This window comes from Myzus persicae, unplaced genomic scaffold, assembly GCF_001856785.1.
Source record: "Myzus persicae strain clone G006 unplaced genomic scaffold, MPER_G0061.0, whole genome shotgun sequence".
NCBI classification, from domain to species: Eukaryota; Metazoa; Arthropoda; class Insecta; order Hemiptera; family Aphididae; genus Myzus; species Myzus persicae.
This window is the reverse complement of record NW_019100936.1, coordinates 131,885-156,066: the sequence shown is the minus strand read 5'-3', so window position 1 is coordinate 156,066 and position 24,182 is coordinate 131,885. Positions and strand designations below refer to the sequence as shown.

General features: G+C 27.3%; 1 protein-coding gene across 8 annotated transcripts in view; it reads right to left on the bottom strand.

Annotated features, from left to right (window-relative positions):
- LOC111026915 (neuropeptide CCHamide-1 receptor-like) overlaps window positions 1-24,182 on the bottom strand; it is a 144,388-nt gene that overhangs the window by 81,703 nt on the left and 38,503 nt on the right. For all 8 annotated transcript variants that reach the window (XM_022305106.1, XM_022305102.1, XM_022305100.1 and 5 more), the window contains one exon: window positions 23,460-23,535. The gene's annotated coding sequence lies outside the window, so the exon portion shown is untranslated. The remainder of the gene's footprint in view (window positions 1-23,459; window positions 23,536-24,182) is intronic.

Below are 24,182 nucleotides of genomic sequence, written 5' to 3'. Positions count from 1 at the left end.
GTAGATATCAAAGGTATACTGTTAGGTTAAGTACAATTATACGCGAGTGTGTGCATTATGTGTACGCACCCGTCGTACCTACCTATATACATAATATAGGCACTTTTTTATTTCGAATATTCTACAACATTCTGTACTGCATGTGCGCCGTGTGGTACAAAATACAAAAATGCACAATAAGTTTAAGTGATTATATTTTATATTTATACATTTATTTTCTGATTAGCAATATGGCACCAGCGTGGTGAAGCTGTGAGACCAACGGGTATTCAATTAACCTACACAATGAATTTTACATTATTAATATCTTTAAAAAAACTGTTTATTTATATTATTTTAATTAACCACATTATAGTAAAAAACAGAATTTGAAACAATATACATTTTTTTTTTCTCAAATCGAATAAAAAAATATTGTATTCCATTTGATTTTGATTTTATTTAAATAAAATGTGAATAGTTATTTATTATTGTCATTATATCTCAATGATATAAGCTCTTAAATTTTAGTCAATTCTGAGGGATCATGTTATATACTTATAATATGTGAAGTCGGGTTAAGTTAATGAAGAGTGCTCAATATTATGAAATCCCTGAACTGTTTAGATTTTTTATAATCGATACGCCCATGGCCCATCCTTAATCTACGTACACGTAAATGTATTTACGCAATACATAAATCAGAAAAAAAATGCATATTTTAAATAATTTTTTCTGAATAGAAGTATAATTTATATATACCTAATTACTTATAATTATAATATAAAGATTTGATGGTTATTACTTCTATGGACTTGGGTCCCGCGTTAGACCTTGGTAGAGGTAATTACCTGTAGTCGTCAAACCACTACATTACTTATTACTTATTATTTCAAAAAAATCATGATCTTAAAAATAATGCAATGAAAAATAAATTAATGAATAATAGAATTATACTTGATTCACTTATTTCTAATGTCGTAGTCAACATGACTAATGGAAATACTTTTAATATAAAAAAGGTCTGTTGGTTATAAATGCGTCTAGTTACTATTATCGTTTATCATTTATTAAACTAATATCGTTCCAAGTAAGTTAAAGAGAAAAAATGTTGTACCAAGGGTGAATAAGAACAGTTGTGAGAAAAAAGTGAGTATTAAAATTTTACAGTCGACATAAATAATATTTAACCCATTATTGTATGCCATCAAGAAACACTCTAAAAAATCTTAAACAAGAGCAATTAACATTAAATTAGCACGATTTGATTACTTGGATGCTCTGCTGTCTTTAGTCTTCCATTTCGAGTAATAAGTATTGAACATAATTTTGATTTTTGGTTATAAGATTGTGAATCAGAATAATAATAAAATATTTGAATACAAAAATATGTGGAAATTATAATTTAATTGAAAAAAAAACAAATACCTAATCGATAACCTTGTTTTACGGTAATATAAAATTGCCATTATTATTCAATAAGTACAGCAATATGTTATATATTTATCAGAATTTATGATTCTACAACGACCAAGGAAAACTGTAATTTATAATATAAAATTACTTATATGGTGTCTGACAATAGGAAAAAAACAATGATATAAATTAAGTTTGATACATGAAAGTATATGCCTAGAAGACAATAAAATATGTATTAAGAATAAAGATATTATGACGTAATTTTACGAGTATTTTGATGTATTACATTTGGCAGACAATAAACAATGGTAACGATTAAAACAATGCCCTGAACAGTAATAGTAAAATAATTTACGAATAATTACGATCAAACGTTGTTTTTATTTTTTCCAATATTCATCAAAAAACGAATAAATATTATACTGTACATTCGCTAAATTCCTACTGGGACATTTAAAAGCCATCCATTTAAAATGCAATTAAATGTCCATACTTTATAATATAAAGTTATATAATTTATTAATAGGTACGAAATACGCACAGATAAATATTATCTTTGACTTAAAGCGTTGGGTTAGGCCACCGATAAATTAATTTATATACCTAACGATACGATGATACAAACATAATAGTAACGAGCCCCCACTTTTTAAGCTTCATTTTATTGGATGTATTGGTGACCTTCCGCACATATTTTTATATGTACCTACCCTGCTCCGCAGTCCAAACACCTAGTTCTTATCGATCCCCTTAGATCTCTCTCCCTCAATACTTTTTTTAATCTCCAATCCATTCTCCATACCAATTGCACACTATCCATTAATATTATCATTAATTTTATTTTGGATGCTGGCATTATTATTTAGTTTATATTTGTGTTTCAATTTAATTTATTCTTGTATCTGTAATTGTTGAGCTATATTAGTTGTTACTTAAAGCTATTAATAAAATAAAATTAAAACAATTTTAATAGTTTGCCCGTAATTTATTTTATGTGCATGTCCAAATAATTATCAGTTACCTCCCAGTTAAATTATTTCCATCAGATGTATGGAAGTGTCGTGTCAAAGCTAAACACGAAATATCTTATGAAATTAATTTCAGATAATACGAACACACGTTACTAGGCAAATAATATACGTCATATAACTAGGTATACATTTATGAGTATATCGGTTTGATATGCACAAATACTTAGTTTTGAAGTTATTTAATACATATAGGTAGTGGAGTTACTGACTGGCTTTTTCTCAAAATTGAGATGAAGGTTAAACGGCTAATGAAAAAATAGAAAGGTATTATAGAAGTACTTCTACAGACGTACAGAGAAGTCGTAATGGTGATATATTACTGCGAACGAAAGATTTTTCTCTTCTTCAAGAATAATACATTTTGTTTAGGTTCACCATAGGAGACGAAATATTAAGCGATCTTTTATTTCTAGACATCATTAAAAGTAATGAGAAAAGCCGAACATACATCGATAGGCAAATCTGCATAATTTATATTAAAAATTATCCTTATGCTCTAAATTTTAAAGCAATTATATTTGATTTGTGAAATTGAAATATGTCATAAAATGTACGCAATATTTATTTAATATTTAATATTCAATTAATATAAATTATTTTTATTAACTTCAATGTACCTATAGGCGATACCTTATACCAAGATCATATTTTATAGTGTACCTATCTATAATATTTGAAATTTAAATGCATTTCAACTCGACAATCATTGTATTTTTTTAAATGGTATAAATTGGTAAATGTTTGTCCTGAGTAAGTAGAAAATGAAATGATGCCTGCAATGGGTAGAACGGGTTCTGAGTAGACATAAAACGACTGATTGAACGAACGCATCAAATACCCGTTCTTAGCGGATGCGAATTAATATTACGTGGTGTATGAAGTTAGTAGCAACTTGGAAAGCAGTAAGTCCACACTAAACCACACACACACGCACAAGTCGTTTATTACACTATATAATATTTTATTGTGTCTGCGCTATAAAAATTGACCCTTTTAAATCATTTTACTCGTTTAGGCCTTATTACAGCACAATATTCGTTTTGATCGATCGACTTGAGTCCACTGTAAATCATTCGTCTGATATCATAATATACCTATAGTCTATACGTGTTTAGACCATATTTATTTTTAAAATTATCGAAACCAGCTACGCGTAATGTAGACTGGAATTATTTTAGAGCCTGGAATAAACCAATGTACATTACACATTTAGTTGTGATGAATAATATTGTAATATACCACGCATATCATTTACAACATTTTTAGCTATTTATTATTATTACGTACCTAATCATTGTTATCAAAAGTAAAATCGTTTTCTGTCGATATCAATAATTTAAATTGTTCCGATCATGTCTCATTTAAATAATACAATGATGCCGAGTTCATACACCCCGTGACGACGACGCTGCATGACTTGGAAATGCATTAATGATGAACCACCGGTTTATTGCATCATCTATAATGCTTTGTAATCCGTAGTATGTATATAATTATATAAATGTTTAAAATTCAAGATTTTTGATTAATCTTTTTTTCAGTCAATAAAACATATTTTACTTACCACCTATCCGTCTATATTGTGCATTTATATTTTATACAAAACATTTCTTGACGATTATTAAATTCTGAAATTTATTTCTTTTGGCTTACGCATGGAAATATTTTACCGTAAATCAATTTAAAACATTAATTACTTTGCCGGTAATTGAACAATCGTGTGTTTTACTTTTAAGTGCAATGTACTAAATATAAATAGGTAGGTAACAAAGATGAGGCGCATTTCATCTATTTAAAAGTCTTCCCTTAATGTCTCACATCTCGAAAAAAATAGTTGTTGTTAAAAAAACCATGGGTACTTTAATAGCACGCATTTATATTTTACACTACGAGAAATAAAATAAAAATACACGAAGGAGCGGAAATGAAACCATAACAAGCGCAACGTCATCATAAATATTATGAACATGGTAAAAATATATAAATAAAAGTACCGATGAAGTTATTGTAAAACACAAAGATATTCAATCCTTCTTTAACTTCTAGTGTTAGTTTAAGCTATTTATTTAGCAGTTTATTGATGTTAGAATTGTACATACTAAAAAAAAAAAAAAATGGGAATGTTGGCCGATTCCATATTAACATTTTTTTTTTTAGTACGCTTTGATAAATAATTTATTTGAGTAACATGCAATACAACTCAACGATGATCTACATGAAACCTCATAAAACAAATACATATTAAAAAATGTTTATATGTAGCTCACCGCAGATATATAGAGGTACATTTTATATGATTTCCCCGATATATTATGTATAATTTAATAAAATTGACCTAATGGGTTTTTCAAAAATGTCTCTCGGAGTACCTAGTATGTATAATATCAAGTTGAATTTTGTTTTATTTTAATAGACGTGGTGAATCACTTATGTATTTTTTATATTTCATGGTTATGAAAATAATGTATTTTATTACGGAACAATTGAAAGATATAATATAGTCGCAACTTTGCAACAAGTTTGAGCCCATTTCTATTGGTTTTAGACTTGATCGTCAGCAGAATATTTATTATCCACGATACTGACAACAACTTACGGACAAATCACAGAAGTCCCTAATATTTGTTCAAGAATATGGTTTTTGCGTTGTTTATTTTGATCTGCAAACGATAGCAACATGTTCGTATACATATATTGTATTATACCCTTATTTTTCTTGGGTTTGTGGTTTGCATATTCGTATCCGAATACACGTTTTGTTTTTTAATTAAATTCCTTGCTTTTCGCATGAAAGTGTTCTATTTGTTTTACACAGCATTCAGTGGAGAAGGGCTTGCGTCGTTTAATAACAAAAACAAAAACAAAAAGTTGGTCTTCGATGGTCGATATACATAATAACATACATAATACATATATATATCGATGAGGTATGAATTTTCGCCTTGAAAAATCGAACACATGTTAAGAGAGACGTGAAAACAATACGAAAGACAGTTTTGTGTACATAATATACACTTCCATAATAGTCTGTACGATGTAGTATGTAGGTAAATTGCTTTTTCTTTTTACGTAATCACATGCGTATGTTATAATATTGTACATATATGGAGGATTTTGAAAATGGTTGTTAAAAATGCAACATGATAATAATATTACTATAGAGACCACCGTTCATTTTTAAATTTATGTGTCCATATTATCAATAGCTTTCTTTCGTGTTATGGCCATATTAAATATTGTATCGCAGTGCACACTAATATTTTCATTTATCAAACAATAATATTGATACATATAAATATATTTATAAACATTTATTGAATAACTTTTAACTTAGTGGTACCTGAACCTCTGAGCATTTTTTATTAAGGCTTTGAGTCTCAGAGGTCATTAACCTGAAAGTTATTAGTTGGTTATTACTGTGAGGGAGGGTACAACTGGTTTGGATTACATGTGTGTGGGACAAGGATTTTTCACTAAAAACCCGGGTGGTCACCCATAAGGGAGTTTCAATTTTTCAAATCCATCAAATTTCTATATTATTATTTTATACTCTGAGCTAAGCATTCTCAATGTTTCACGTTCGTACTTACTTCAATAAATATCAAATATTTTTATTTTATAAATCATTATCTGGGAAGAGCTAAGCATTATTTACTTATACTTTGTCAAACTTAACAGGATCATATGATGCCTCAAAAGCGTCTCTGGCAAATTATGAAAAATACACCCTCATCAAAAATGTAAAATAAACTTAGTAAAATTTCATTTAAATAATCTTTATTTCTATTTTATTTTAGTAAGTTTAATATAGGAAACATTCATGAACTCAATCACACAAAATGTATTTTTAAGTTACGTTGAGCATAATTTATAAATGCCAACTTTTGAAATGAAATATTGTGCATCTACAGAATTTTTGCCACTAGTGTACCTTGGCCTTCCCTTCTCACGACATGCGTGAAGAGTAGCAGTTTTTATTACTTGAGTTGTGTCTAAAATTGTTTTCTAAAAAATGTTATTCAACTTTCCATTTGCAAAACTCTTACGAGCGGGAGAGAAGCCATTTCCGTGCTAAAATCATTAATATTGTAGTGTACTTGTGGTAACAATATACGTATATAACTAATATATATATAGTTAATATAACTATATACGCACACGTGTTTGTCTACTCGTCACCAGCGTGAGGTCTGCTCGTAGTTTTGACTATGTTAATGTTGCTTTTTTGTAGAGATTTTACATTTCATTTCAACAGCTAAATAAAAAAAAAATAAAACCACACCAGATCTAAAATTCAAACATCATACGTATAATAGTGTAATTTGTCATACTCAATTGATGTTAGTGAAAACCCTTTTTTGTTTGAGAGCAGTAATTTATTTCCAAAATATTTTTTTTTACATATCTTACATTATAAACGTGTGTTATATCTATGCTATATAATAATAATATAGCCTTTATATCTATTGATCTTGCAAACTTGAGTGTAAGATAATATTAATGCTAAGTATATAATGCGGAAAAGTAACGGTAATTTAACTGTATTTGTATATCAGAAGAAATAGTATTATTGCACAGTGTAGGTTGGTACACAATGTGTAAGCAATATTATATTTACCAACCGAAAACTACACAATTGTTGGAGAGTTTCACAATTTAAACAAATAAACAGTTTTAATATATAATACAAGATTATAGCAATACAATCATATTGTTTTTTTCTTTATATAATTAAAAATCGAAAAAATCTTTGTTCGGTCTATCTGGAGAATTATTTATTTCATAAAAGTACCATTTTTTTAGTTTGGATTCCGACCCAATATTTTATTGGAATAGGAAATGTTACGCATTTCTATTAAACTTTATAAAAACTGAGGACAAACTCAGTGAGCTTGAAAAATTACCTTACCTAACCAATGTATAAGAATGTCTTGCATTAAAAAAATACACTGACTGTTTATGATAGCTATCTTTTTTGTCAGAATCAAATACAGTACCTAATACAGTTCACACACAATTATTATGTATGTGTGCATACCTATTTGACAAGCGACCAATCTCCTTTACGTCTACGCCGATGCCAATGACAGTAGGTATTATATAATAGACATCTCTCGTACAGAATAATAGAACTAGTCTGGCTTAGGCCATCAACCATTTGAAGCCGTCAAACGATTCTGACGTCAGGACTCTCGAAAAACTAATAGGTAGAACTCCAAAATTACTACAGCGATCGTGTATTAATATTAATGCCCTTCGAGCATTGGAAAATTGTAGGGAAATTCTTCCTCCAGCGACTGGCTGATAGAATGTTCATGTTTTTTGTTTGTACCGTTGAACCTAAATAATGGTGCCGAACAAGTTATATACATTTACTAATAGACAATGGCGCTGAACACATCCACACATCCACACATCCGCACACACACACCACACACACACATCCTTCTATCGAAACTAGCAAATCCCATTTTGATGACTATTTTTAACAGCCTAGACACTATTTTATTTTATCAATTCTACAGTATAGCTACGTTAAGAAATTAGTAATCACTAATCATTAATAATAATACATTTTTGTGGTACATCAATATTGAGCTGAAACAGTGTATTATTTTTTACGTCTAAAATTAATCGATCTTGTGTTTTTTTATATTGGGCTTCCAGTACCATTTTGAAGCCAAACATTTCCTTTAACTCATTAATTAAATCCAATATTATTCATCTGAAATATTTAATTTCAGATAGCTGTAATTTTTCTCGAAAATGAATGTTTAAATTAAAGGCGTCAGTCCAATAACAAAGCAGCTCCATTTTTTTTCGAAAGTGATGTTTTTATATACTCCGATAAAGAAAAAATCAGCAGAAGTTTCTGTGTAATAATCTATTAGCTCCAAAAATAATTCCACCAAAATATAAAACCCATAAGGAGCTGTCTGTTAAATGTTATTATTCTTTAGCCATTTAATTCAAAAGTCAACAAAGTAAAACAGGACACATTCTTATGTGGTCTTATTTCTGTGAATCCAGTTATAAGACGTCACCCTAAGTCAGAAACATGTGAAGAAATTAGATCCTGGGCTCGCAAGTATAAGATGCGAAAAACAACTAAAGAAGTGATAGTCTATAAAAAAAAACCATTTTGTGAATTATTTTAAAATTGGAAGACTTGGGAGGCAAACATGAAAATCGTCTTGAAATGGTGCTCAATAGTATTACATTTAAAATTAAAGCAAACATTGAAAGTTTTCCTAAACAAGAGTAGCATTCTACTATTATAGTCGAAATGACAATAGGATGGTTAGGTATTTATTCCCTGATCTTAAAATTTCCAAAATGTACAATATGTATTTACAAAAGTTTGAACCAAATATTTTTGTTTGTATGCAAAACGATGACAACGCTTAACTTATGGTAAAATAAAAGTTTTTTCTCAAATATTTTAATCCTAATTTTAAGTTATCGTTTGGAAATCCGAGATAAGACACATGTCAAACATGCAATTTTCTTCAGAATATGATTAAATCTGATACTGACCCTGATGCAATGCGGCAGCTTATATTTAAAAAAAAGAAATACACTAAAGAAAAGCTCAAATATTTAACAATTACTTTAAAAAATATACTAAAGAAGCCAAACAAAACCAGGAACTTGTAGGTTTGGCTTTTGATATTCAGAAAATATGGCCCTCCCCGCATACCTTGTGATAATGTATATTGCTGGCAACAGCTTTGTTGTTACAACTTAAGCATTTATTCAGGCAAAACGAAAAAGATACACATATTACACCAAAAATAAATTTTGTTTAAACTTGTGGTCCGTAACTATGATTGAAATAAATTTGTTAGTAGGTACTAATTTATAAAAGCGTTCAGAAATATATTATATGATTTGAATGCGTGCGGTGCAATAGTGCACCGATGTTATACCTAACTTATAATCGAATATCAATTGTATTATCAATGTAAAATAGATAATAATTACTGATTAATGTTTATGATTTCTAAAGTTGTCTATGTTTCATAGTATTCACTTCAAAATAAATATTCTAAAAAGAAATTTGGCAATGGAATTACAGTGGATTGTTCGCAGTTATCCTTATACATTTGTTGTACATGCCGATTAGGTACATCCGACGTACAATAATAAAATAAAATGCATAATCCTACAACACTTTGTTGTCCGCTGTTGTCTCGTTTAAACTATAGCTTAACCTAATTTTCCATGTCACTACATTATTCTTTTTTTTCTACTAAAATGTATTGACTAGGTCTTAAATCATACATTTTGTTTTTAATTTATATTATTAAACAAATATTTCATTTATCTAGTGCAAGTCTAATAATGTACTAGGCAACATACCTTAAACTTAATATTATATACATGCACAATATTAGGGCATAAGTAATACAACAAGCGGTTTAGCTCTGTGACGGTGCTTATTGCTGCATTTAGGTACTGCGAAAACCCAAATCCAATATCCTACACCAGCAGTATTGAAACTGTGCTTCACGACTCCCATGTAGTTAGCGAAGTGAGCCACATCAAAGAATCAGAAACCAAATCCAATGTAATACATAAATATAAATATTATTAAATGAAAAATTTACATACACATAAACCATTGTTTTTTTTTTTGTCATTAATAATTTGGATCCTAAAAAAATATTGTAGAGACACAAAAAAACTGTGGGATGATAAAGTTTAAATACCTCTGAGAACTATGGTACACAATAAAACATACTGCACACAATATGGTCAATACTGAAAATTTATATCAAATCTTTCAACGGTTAAGTCACTTAACGACTTAACTTATATCCTTCATGAAAATGAACATAACTTGTAAATAAATAAAATATGAGTACCTACCTACACAATTTGTCATTAAATTTAAAATCGACTGCTATCCTGATTGTTTATTTACTAGGTACAAGGGATACAGATACATTACCATTTGTATCTTGTTATATCCTCTGTTATTGTGCTAAATAATTAAAACATTGGCTTCAGCATTAGATTTCGTTCGGGGCTGAGCATGAGGTTCTTGGTCCTTATTTGACAGACTAAAATGTTTAGTGATTATGGTTTCTGATGTCTTTCGCCAAATTCGATTGTATTTGTTTTCATTTACAATAATTGCTTTATCTATTTAAAATGTCAACACATTTTTATTCTAGTATCTGGTATATCTATAGTAGGTATTAAGCTATTATTTTTAAAATGTTATCCTATAACTATTATTTTACAATATGTCAATATGTGTCTTTTGAGAATGTTTGTATTTTAATGCTTTGTTGAGAGGATTCGAATAAAATTTAATTTCAAATCAATTATGATAAATCAGTATACAGACCCAATCACAGTATTTATTATTAGACTTCCGCTTTCTTCCCAGCGGAATTTCGTGTGAGCGGTAACGTCTTATTTAAAAAGAATTTAAAAAAAAAATCTAAACATAGTATGAGTGATTAACCATTTAGGGAAAGAGAGAAAGAGAGTGATAAAGATATAGAGAAGGAATTTTCAATTTTATTTTTGGTGGTTGTCTTAAGTTAAAATTTATGTTTTTCGTATTTTCGAAGTGAAATATAAAACCACTGTCGTAATAAGATAATAATTATCGTTAGCATTGCCTGCAAGCTGTACAGCCTTTGTTGGATTCGTTATTTTGTTGTTTGATTCGTTAGCACAATAACATTACTTTTGTCATCGTTAGTTAATTTCTGAGAGGTAGTAAAGAAGTTCATATATTGCTTGCAACGAGGCATAATATTATTATAATGTAATTATCGTAACGAACTACGTGGTGACCGTCAGCCAGCCAGACTACACAATATTATGGGTACTTACTGTCCCGCTTTCCCCCGTCATTGTAACATGTTTATTAACTATAACACTGCAGTGTAGTGTATATGTTGTTATATATATACATATAATAAACGGATTATAACTTGTAAGTTAACATAATATTATACCTACGGTGCATTTTATGATTAATTCCCGGAGGACAGTTCCTTGTTTTCCTTTCGTACCTATGTTTTTACTTGAAATATCACGACGCTAAGTTTTTACATAAGATGTTTTAATAAAACAATCGGCTAGGACGAAACCCCTATGGAAATTTTCATCCGGAAATCGTTAATGTAGTTATAAAATATTATACAGATTTTAAATTTAAAATATAAAAAGGCAACGAGACATAAACAAAGAACAACCTGCATCATTGTTATGAAAATGAGTATGTTATTTTAATTTTCTAGCCGAAAGTAATAGTATAATGCTAGAGTATTGTCTTAATAGAAAAATAACTTTCAAATTAAAATAATATGGATATTTTGTATCATGTACATAATATTTATTTATAGTCATATTATTTTATACATGTAAAAATTGTAGAAATAATGTTCGGCACTCTGTTAAAAAATATTAAGCATAGAAGATTATTTCCTTTGTCTAGATAATGACAAAACAGGCCAATTTATATGAAGTATATATACAAATACATATATATTATAATAATAATTACTCACGTGCCAGTGAGGATTAACATAGAGGCAAGTAGACCTATAATTGGGACTTACTATACTGTAATTCGGATGCCAATAAATTAATACGATCCTAATGATAAATACGATGTTTGTTTATCGAATGTGTTCGCCACTACTATTAATGCTTATAGTTGACTGATTGAAATTTGAATATAAAATAAACCTAATTTCTAAATAATAAACACTATGCCTAATTAAATGTATAATACCTATAATTTAAGTATTTTATTTAAGATGTCAATTTTTTCTAAATTTATACTAAACAAGAAACATAATATACCCATAAACTGATTGTTATCTTAACCATTAGGTTTCTTAAATATAAACTTTAGATAACTTCACATAGCCTTGAAAAAAGGTTTAATGGTATATTTCAAAATTGTATTCATACAATTTATATTCTTTACAATGTACTTTGTTTGTTATAGTAATAATGAATTATTCAGATAGAAAAATGTTGATAAAAATAAAAACAATGGTTTTCAACTCATTTTGGTATAAAATTTACATTGTATCAGTCTGTAGTCAGGCACAGTTATGTAATTTTTAACATGATATTTAATACCATATTATGTCTATATAAAATATAAATGATTTGAAAAAAACTTCTAGTTTTATAAATTAGACAATCATTATAATGTGAATAATGTTACAGCATTCGTAGAATTGATATACAAATGACTACAACTGTTGAATAAACACATAATACAACGACAGAGATGAATCGAGTGGATAATTTACTATAGTAAAAAGGACTAGTGAGCACATAGGCAATCAGAAAATATAATAGGTTAAAATATTTTCTTTTTAATCTTAAATTCCTTTTAAGTCACCTTGAATTGAATGTGACTAGCAGTAAAAGTTACAGTTAAGTTACTTCAATGTGTGCACTGTGCCATAGATCAATAAACACTATTGTTACAAATTTATTATAATAGGTTCATAAAAATAATTTAAGTGATACATATGAGATAAATTCATAACTGCACACTGTAAAGTAAAATAATGAAAAATATATAATATACCAATCATGTATTGCAGGTATATATTTATTTTTTCGCAATAATTCGAATCAAATTTTAAAATACACCATTAATCATTATTGTGTTCAAAAGAAAATTTGAATCCTCATGTTTTCAATAATTTATTTTTATAAATTAAAGTGTTTTGTTTCTTTTTGGTATCATTTTAATAAAAAAACACACACGGTTTTAGTAAAAATGATGCAATTAATCCTTAAAAAGACTAAAATAAAATTAACCTCACAAGATTTAATATGTTACTCAGTAACATTACCTAATGGCAGACAATAAAATAAATTTATATACACACCCGCATACTACATACAATACTGTAGTACTATTATACACACATTTTAGGTGGGTTTTAACCTTTCAACATAATAAATTTACTACCCACTAACCTAGTTAAAAGTGTGGTGATACTAATTTCCTATACATTTGAAAAATTATATTTTAGAGTGTGGTAGTGACAGGTCATTATAACTGGATTCTACAAAAACCTACCAAAGAATTTTAATTAAATTAAATTAAACGTAAACTATGTTATTCAAATAGGAAACGAAAAACACCATATGCATAGCGTACAATTTTTCAAACATTTTGTGCTAATCAAGCATTTTTTAAATGTTTTATGTAAGGAAATTAATATTTAAAGTCTCTATAAAATCAATGTAATATAATAGTGACATACATAGGTAGTTGTAGGTATCTATTAACAATGTAACAAATATGTAAGGACAGAACTTCTTGAATGAAATGGTTCATTTAACACAACTTCAGATGTCATTTTGTTTTTTATAATTTATTTGTTTGTCTAGACAGTCTATAGTGTCTACACAGTAATGTAAGAAGTTACCCACCCGACTACTAAGTATATAGACTATTTAACCATTGAAAAATTTGTACCTCGTTGGCCTACCCCGATTGAAAACATTTAAAATTTACAAAACCCTTAGGTTTAGGTTTACTAAAAAAAAAACAATAGAACTGAGGACAAATTTGCGTACAACGTTGCCGTGTCATTAAATTGGCTATTAAGCAATTAATTGCGTTGAATTCTTTTAAAAATTTTAACTGAAAATTTAAGTGAAACAAAAAATAGCAATACATTATATTGAATATAATAAATGAATATGAATAAAATGTGTGGTAAAAATGTTTAAAGTGACCATGACTTTACTAAACAGGCAATTTTAATTTGTATTTGGTTTTTTGCATTCTTTTTGTTGATTATTTTAACCCTAAATATTTTGTCCTTGGATATATAGACCTATATATTCTTTAAAAAATTATAACAGTGATGTGTAACACCATAAACATTATACAACAGTAATATATTATTATTATATTGTATACAGAGTATAAAATATCATTAAAATGTGGTTAGTCGCAAAAAAATTAAATAAACCCATTAACACCGATGAAGTCGATGTTTTTCGGTTTTGGCGAATATCAATTCTCTCGAATCGATCAATATAATTACAACCCAATTAATAACGACTTAATAATTTGTACCGAACTCAGGAACACGAGATTTTTGACACTTTCAATTGGTTAAGTAGCTTAACTTTCTTGCTCACGAATTACCTAAACATACTATTATTACGCCATATTTCCAAAATGACAAAATGTATTTATAATTAATGTTGCCTGTTCCGGATATCGATAAGTCTGGTTTAGCAGCAATCATTAATTCTAGATACATAATGACGTTGATTTATGCATAGTATGTATTTTACAACCAAACATTTTTTTTTGTACTGGGGTAGGTATTAATACATTGCATGTAGTCCGATGTAGTTGGATATGTTATTTCCACGTGAGTATATTTTTATTATTGTCTAAGTACTAACTACTAATTTTTTTTCTCGGAAAAGAGGGAATGGCATGACAACGATTAGATAATAAGCTGATACATTTTAAATATTTTTACATAAGAAAATTCGTGTAATATACGTCATATTATTTGTCAGGTATTTACTGTAATTTTTATATTTACCATAAGATGTATTATTCGAGTATTAATAAGTTCCTTTTTAATTTGTCATTTATTGTCAATTGTTTTATCTCAACAGCAGTTGTTTTAAATTTGAAACAAAATACTCTATAGTAACAAGTTAATATAACATAATAGTCGGCAGTAGGTAGGCTGAGAGCTATAGGAAAGAATATTACAGTTTACATTTTTATTCTGAGATGCCAATAAAAAGTATAAAATGAGCAATGAGTGAAAAATGGATGACAAATGCATGTTAGGTTGGTTTTCAAATCGGCAGATGTACAAAGAATGGTTGATAATAAAAATATGAATAGGGAGGAAAAAAAGGTTCAAAAACTGTGAATGTTAATATAGCATTATCGTCAAATAAGGAGTAGTATATAAAACTATTTTGAAGCACTAATAAAAAAGGAGACAATAAAAAATATTCTAAGAATGCTTATAACAATTTTTTTTTGTAATATAATACTGTAATAATATTATACCTGATCAAATGTTTGATAATATTCGTATTTCTTACAACAAGTTTTTACAGTTTAATACAAACCGAATTCACTAAATGTAGCGATGCTGTAGAAATATTTCTACACAGAAAAAAGGTGTTTATAATAATTTATTATGGCTCAAAAATTAAATTAATTAAATCGTTCATTTTGTGTGGTTTATCACGGTATAAAGAAATGTTTACGAATAATACAATCTCACAGTTAAAATGATACGTTTTTTAAATTAATTATATTCAGACTTTTATTAAAAGTATTCTTATTCAACTAAAACTTTTATTATCTAGAAATTAATTTCATAAACGATAATATTTACGTTTTAAAAGGTTGATATAAAATAATTTTGTATCGATTAATTATGCTTTTATGCAATGTAAGAGAGAACTGTGTTTCTTAAATTGACTTAAACATAAAACAAAACAGTATTGTACAATTAAAACTAGCAAACTTGTATTGATGATTGTAAATTTAGATTCATGAAATATAAATAACTACATATTCAATTATTGAGATCACGAGACTATTGTATTGGGTGATATAGATTTACCATATTATCTATAAGTAGTTTTCGTAAACATTGGCATTCGAGTTAATTTTTCGTTTATCAGTAAATAGTTATAATGTAATCATTTAAAAAGCATACAATGCAACGGTATTTTTTGGACTTACTCTTATAGGTATGTTTATTTTATTTTTCAATTTACTATAGATAATTTAATATAATAATTAATTATTCTATAATGCTTTGATACCTATATAATTTTAATACAGTCCAATGTAAAATATTTCGTATGATCTACAGAAAGCAGTGTTGATGGCATGTTGTTTAGATTCTAAACCTTAGAGTTTAGACATGATTTATTGTTTTAGTCGTATCAACTAAAGGCGTTGGTAGTTAAACTGAGTACGGAACTATCTTTATATTTTTAAATAACAGTAAATGGGTATTGGTTTCGGATAATAATTAATAACGACACAGTTGATGCTTTAAAAATAATAATAAAAATAGTTATATATAATTATATTAGTGTTGATAATAATCTTAAAAAACAATTTGTTGAACAGAAACAATGTTTATCGTGGTTTTATGTGTAAAAAAATTAAACACAACAAATTAACTACATTTTTGATATTAAAACTATAGATTGTATGTAATAAAAATTATAATTATTTTAATGAATTATTAAGCTTTTGACTAATTATGCGACTCTGACAGACATTAATAATATAATGGCCTGAAAAATTAAGTGTAGGTACCTATGTACATAGTATAAAGTTATGGTTATTTTAAAATGATATAGAAGTGTGTTGCTTGTTTCGAAGTTACATAAATAGTACCTATATACATTTTAGGAACTACCTATATTTATATATACATATATATGTATACAAGATCAACTCATTCATACGTTATACATATTACATAATAATGTTGGCATAATTCTGATGTTTGTACATTTAAAATGAAAAACGTCATCACAAACGAACAATAAGAAACAGATTTGAAAACAAATTTATCTTAAGATTAACAATTAATTTAAATCTTGACTTTATAAATTACATTTAAAAAATGACTGTGCTCTTTCAGTATGTGTAGTGTCTTCTAATAAGCAACGTTATGGAATGAAAATATTAAAGAATTTTAATAGTTACAAATTTTATTTACTCATACAAATGCAATGTCAGTGGTTATTAATTGATGATTTGAATTCCTAGTTTCTTATTTTTACTCTTAACAGTTTCAAACACGCAGCAAAGATATTAAATACAATCTTCCAAATCCTTATACAAATGTAATGTTATGATTTTTACTGAAATGTATACAATATAATTAGTGTATATGCAATGTACAATAAGTAAATAGTAATAGATGGTAGACAATAGGTAAATATGAGTATAAGGTGTCATATTATTATCTTTGTGATTTCACAACTCACACTTGAATCAGCAGTGTGATAATAACACAATAATATAAAATATATTTTTCGCTGTAAAACTTTCACTAAAATCCTACAAATCAAATAAATAAATAATAAACTGTAAGTTCTCCATTAGAAATTATTCTATTTTCTCAAAATATTAACGTGTCTCAGTCTTATCTTTTTTTTTAAAATAAGAAATATATTCATGCATACAGTAAAATTAAATTATTAGTTAGTGTATTTCGGTTAATTCGTGTACCTATACAACTAAATATACTAATTTTCAAGAAACGCAATTATTATTTCTTATACTGTATGCAATATTATAAACGATACATAATATTAAATTATGATGATTTTGTACCTTATTGTTATTTAGCAACTTATTAGTACCTACTTTTTTTTATTGTTTAATTTTCTCATCTCAACATTTTCCAATATTCGTGATATGTATTTTCTTATAATTTTAGTTTGTAATTAGTTTGTAAGTTAAAATATTGACTATAGTGGATATTCAAACATATATTAACGATTTATTCCCAGTCAATTTTTGTATTATGTTGTAGTTTAAATAATATTAAATATTAATCGCAGAAACTAAAAACTTTTCACCATCACATAATATTATTATTTAATATTAACGATTCAATTTTCAAAACATTTAGATTAGTCTTGAACTACAATAACACATTAAATAACACATTACTGTAACTTATTCACATCGTTTTACGATACCTTAGTATTGACTTATAAAACAATAATAATAAATCATATGATTACATTATAATAACATAATAATAATTTTTTTTTTATTCAACTTAAGCCCGGCTACTGAAGCCATTAGCTGTTGTAGGGGTTATGAACTGTGGTAGGGGTAAGGTTGTTTTTATGATTGTTACGGTTGTTACGGTAGGTAGCAAACACGTGTATGTGTGGCAAGGTTTTTAACTACTATGAACCCGAGTGGTCACCCATCCGAGAGCTAGTATAGCTGTGGCCATTACTTACTCCCAGCCGCATTCCGCGACTGGTAGCAGCCAACGCGCCCCGCCAAGCCACAATAATAATATTATACTTATATTAAATTCAATATTTTTTGGAAAAAATTAGTTAAACCTTAACGTATAATTATTTATAATTGCAGTATACCTATACATTATAATAATAAGTATATAATAAAATATATTCTTATAAATGAAGGCTCAGAACTATCTGATTTCATAACATCGTCTCAGATCAGAATCGTTTTGCGTGTGTAATGATTTATAACTTAATTCAAATTTAACACATCTATTAGTCACCTACTCAATGGTGAAGTACACTTGAAATCGGAACGAAACAGGGGAGAGAAATAGAGGATTTTAAATTTGTATGCACACTTTACTGAAGTAAAAAATATTATTAAGCTCAATCCAATAAGAACAATTATTAAGCATGCAATTATTTGCATATTATAGATTAATTCATTTTATATTCTTGTTTCTTATACATTATATTTTGGGAATCAAAGGTAATTTTATTTTTATTTTTATGACTTTAATATAAAAAATATTACAAAGATTTAACAAAATACTATTAATATTATACTTTCATATTTTTAATATTTTTCTCCTCTTGAGATTTAAAAAAAAGCCATATTTTTTAGCTTAGATTATACCGTGAAATTAAATGCCATATAACTTACCGCTACAATAGATATTTCATATATTATAAAATATTTTTAAAATACTTCATTTTTAACAGTCGTCGAAGTGGTTTAGTTTTAGATAAAATTGAATCAAAAATAACCTTATTAAATAATATATATTTTTCAACCCATGTACAATGTGTATTGAATATTTATCATAAATCACAATAATATGTTTACGCTGTTAATAATAAGCTTTTAAATTATCTATCTTAAATAAATTCCAAGTGCTAAACATCTGAAATGTCGTTTTAAAATGTATTTTATCAGTATAATTATTATAATAGTAACTAGTAAGTAGTTAAAAATTTAAAATAATACTATATAATAACTATTATACATTAGTCATTAGTAGGCATATTATAGACATCGTACATATTATGATGATGATTTTATGATTTTGTCTCATCGTGTTTACATTATATTTACATTAGAAAGTTTCATGTATAATAGAATATATTACTCAAGATTATTATAAATCGCATGTATTATATGACTGATTGTGTAGCAATTGTTTTAATTATTTATGCGCAGTTTCGCAGAATAAATAAGATTGCTTAACACCTTAACGGTATTTACACTGATTTTATGATGTTACTGAACTTATATGATGTGTAAATCGTGATTTGTTTTCTGTATTTACTTCCACGATGTGTGTCAAGTCAATAATAGTTATACATTAATACTCCATTGTCCCCTGGTAAACTTTATTCGGTGAAACATTTGACATAGGTACACATTTTGTTTTGTTAACAATACATAGACAATTTTACATTTGTTTTTATCTAGATATATTTATAAACCGTAATATTATTAAAATGAATTAAGTGGGATTAAACAACTTTGATCGTTGTATAAAAATAATATGATATATTTCAACGCTGAAAGCGTTAATACTGTATTATTATTAACGTTTAGATTAGAATACAGTATTTTTTTTGTTTAAATTGATAATTTTAATAAAAAAAAAACCACGAACTATCAAAATTGCATAAGAGCAATTCTATAAATATAATCAGGGGCCATTATTAGAACTTTGTAATATACTGGCTGTTATACAAATTTAAAAATATGAAAAAATTAGTAAAATTGAAATAACACAAACTTATAATTTGTTTAATTCTAATTTTTGTTAATTTTGTCTTTTAATGTATACTTAACCATTCGTCAAATACAGAAATATATTGTATTTCTCGGAAATGTTTGAACCACATCATCTCCCAATATTAGTTTCAGTTAGGTAGTTATTGTATTAATTATGATCAATGTAAATATAATAAAATAAAATGATTGTATTGTATATTATGTGTATAAAGGTACGAAAAATTAATTATCGCTTAATGATACAAGCAAATGTTTAGAAGTATCCAACTGATTTGTACAATCATATGAGTGGTGGGACGATAAAATTTGTACCACCGACCGAAAAGTGTAATCAATGGAATAAAGTTGAAATGAGTAAATATTATATTACACACCAAAAACTGCTATATAGAGATTTTTTCATATTAATTTGTGTGATATTTTCTATCAATTTTGTGATACCCATTTGTTTAATAAATCACTGATCTTTAGATTATAAGACACTATATTTATGATAATTATTAGTCATGCTGCAGGTGTCGTGTTGCAATAATTGTATGGACAGTTCAAAAATGTAATTTAACATAAATAGGCACCTCCTACTGATAGCGATGAAGGTATCCGTATAAATTAGGTATAATTTGAATATTTTATAAAATAGCTACAACATATTTAGTATTTAGAACTTCACAAAGTGGAATGCGGACATTGATTCCTTATATTATTAAATGTGCCTTTATTATACTTATGTAAGTATTGTATGAATTGCATTCGATACCTGCCTTTTTAAAGGAGTTAAGTATAAGCAATTTACTAAGTGCTCGAGAGAATGTCGTGTATATGTCATGTGCGTTCTAAGCGATTATTTGTGTATGTGATTGTTGTGTGAAAAAGATGGTACTTAACTCACCACAAGGGCAAACAAAAGACGTTATAAATCAGTGTGGTCTACGAGTAATATTGAACACTAAGAAATCAAGTAAGTAGGTACTTTTTTTCATTGTAATGAGTAATGACCAAATATATAGAAATTCAAAAAGAAACATACTTAAATTGAATTTGTTATGAAGTTAACTTCAAAATGTTTTCAAAAGTTTTCTTCAAAGTTAATTAAGATCAATCATCATACTTTTTTGATTACCTATTTGATTTTTTGTTTTTTATCTACATATAATGTAATATTATATACTTATGTATGCTAGTCGTAGCAAAATTGTATAAACAAATAAAACATAATTTAAATAATTTGATGCAAAAATAATGAAAAATAATAAAATATAGATTAGTTTCAAATAAAAATGAAAATATTGTAATAATTGACAAAAAAAAAAAAACAGACCCAAATAAAAGTATAATAACAGTAAAATCACTGTCTACTTTTTGACTAATGAATTATTTCAATTTTTTTTTTTTTTAATTCTAAATGTTATAATTATATTTACTCGAGTAAGGCCTCAAGTAAACTTTATAGAAATTTAAGTATGTTTTTCAATATCCTATCACTTTACCGGGCAGTGTATCGGTACAATAAACAAAAAAATACGAATATCTTTATAAAAAAATCATTGTCAATTCAGAATTCCTCTTACCCGACATTAAATGCGTGTATGGCATTATATTTTTATAGTTTGCGAACTTATAATGGTATAATAACTATGATAATAAGATCAAAATTTAAACTTTAAACATTCCATAATGGATAACGATCTTTTATCAGAGCAGCTAAGCAGCTTATAATATAAACATATTATACGACTACATATTATTATACAATGTTTATGGACATATTGCATTGCGGTTCCTAGACAGTTAGTGTCTAACTACTAATGCCAACAAAGTTCAATAGACTTCCATTGGTGAACTGTTCTCGACAGTGATATAAATTAAAATTAAACGGTTTAGCGGTAATTATTGTAATGATATTACTATTCCGCAAATAATGTAACTAGTCATCCCAAACGGACTCCTCTAAATAGCGGGCGTCTCTAATATTTTAGAACATTTTAGTGAATAAGAGTTGCAGCCTGCAGGTATAAGATATTGAGAGGTTTCGCTGTATTATACTCGTATTGTTCTATTTCGATGTTTTCATTATTTATTTATAACCATACAATTTTTCTGCTATGATATTACAATAAATTATAAGCTGCAGTTGTAGGTTTAATTCCTTGGAAACGTTTTTTGACAGTGTTAGGAATTAAGACCGATCATATTTACTATAATTGCATTTAAACAAGAATTATGGTATATTTATTAATTAGCTTAAATACATTCTTGTTCTCCGACGTCTTCGCCAACGACCATACCACGTTGAATACACCAGTTCTCGTCCGATCACTGAAGTTAAGCAACGTCGGGCGTAGTTAGTACTTGGATGGGTGACCGCTTGGGAACACTACGTGCCGTTGGCATTTTTTTTACTCTAGAATATATATTTATTATTCATCGAATATGGAACAATTGTTTTTCAGTCAACTACATAAAGCTCGACAACTATCTTGAGTTTAAGAGTTGTTGTAGACTCGTGATAAATTTAAACTATTGTTTTATTTCAATAATAATTTAACGGGTTTCTCAATTATTTACAAAACAGTATTAAAAAATATACCGAAAATAATATATTGATAAGTTTTTTTTTAGACCAAGATAAGATTTGAAACAAAAGTAAGAAATCTGGAATTTCAATACAATATTGGCTTTTTCAATTGTTTTATTCTATTTGTATTGAAATTCATAAACTGTATAATTATTAATTCAGTTTCGTGTTTGATTATTTTTGACTTCAAGTCAAAATAGTTTAATAATTAATTTGCATCTTGTCAAAACCACTTCTATGTTAAGTAAATAAATTACTCAATTAGGTACATCATTAGGCGATGAACAGCGAATAATTTACTTAATGTTATTTTAACCTAAACTAACAATTAACTAGCGCATAGCAATAAAATAATCGAAATTAAGTAAACATTAAAACCAATTGCCAATTTCTTATTAGGTAGCTGATTTTTTGCTTACAAAATAACAAATCGAGTGGATTTCGGAACCTATGATATATTATTGTGTATTTATACAACTGTATGGAAAATTAATTTCCAAGAGTTTTAAATCCTTTTTATCTTTTAATATAGTACGCATAAGTAGTAAGTACATACTAATCCAAATAATAAATCATAAATTTAAATCCATAGGGATTAAATTATTAATCATTTTTTTAGTATTAATAAATAACAATTACTTTATTATTTACGAATCTCGTTACTTACTTTTCAATTTTAAGTCTGTAAGAGTTCGTGCTCGTATTCACTCCAAACGGGTTTTTTCAAGTGCAAAATAGTTTTCCTGGAATAAAACAAAGTGCTGGCATATAATAGATATTAATTAATTATTAACATAATAATTTAATAACATAATACATTTTATCCGTATTAGAAGTAAAATCTAAAAAGTTAATAATTCATACATATTTCAGATTACCGAGATATGGTTATAATCATGTAACATTAAATACAAAAATAAATGTTAGTAATCTATGATCCATATTATCTAAAAAGTATCAAATGCCTATAAAGATTTCGTAAAATGCCAAAAGTGTTTTATTTATACTTAAAACTAACATGGTATTTTATTTGGTATTACATACTTTTATACAGAGAAATTTTTATCTTCGTACAAATATTTATTTACGTATAGTAATTGATCGTTTGGGCATTCACCGTTACCTCCATAACCTTGATTTCTTTTTATTTCGTCCACAATTGGTTTTCGTCAAAATCAATGAAGTTCTATTTTTATTTCCGCCTATATAGGCCAGCTAATGCTATTATGTATATTTATATCTACATTATTGTCGTTAAGACCACCACCCACAATCCAACCAGTCTATAATAGTTTATATAATATATGCCGGGTTCGGGGTTACATAGACAATCACTTAACATTTAACGAATTATAGTGAGCTAATGGTCCCTTAAACTGATTTAGGGGCC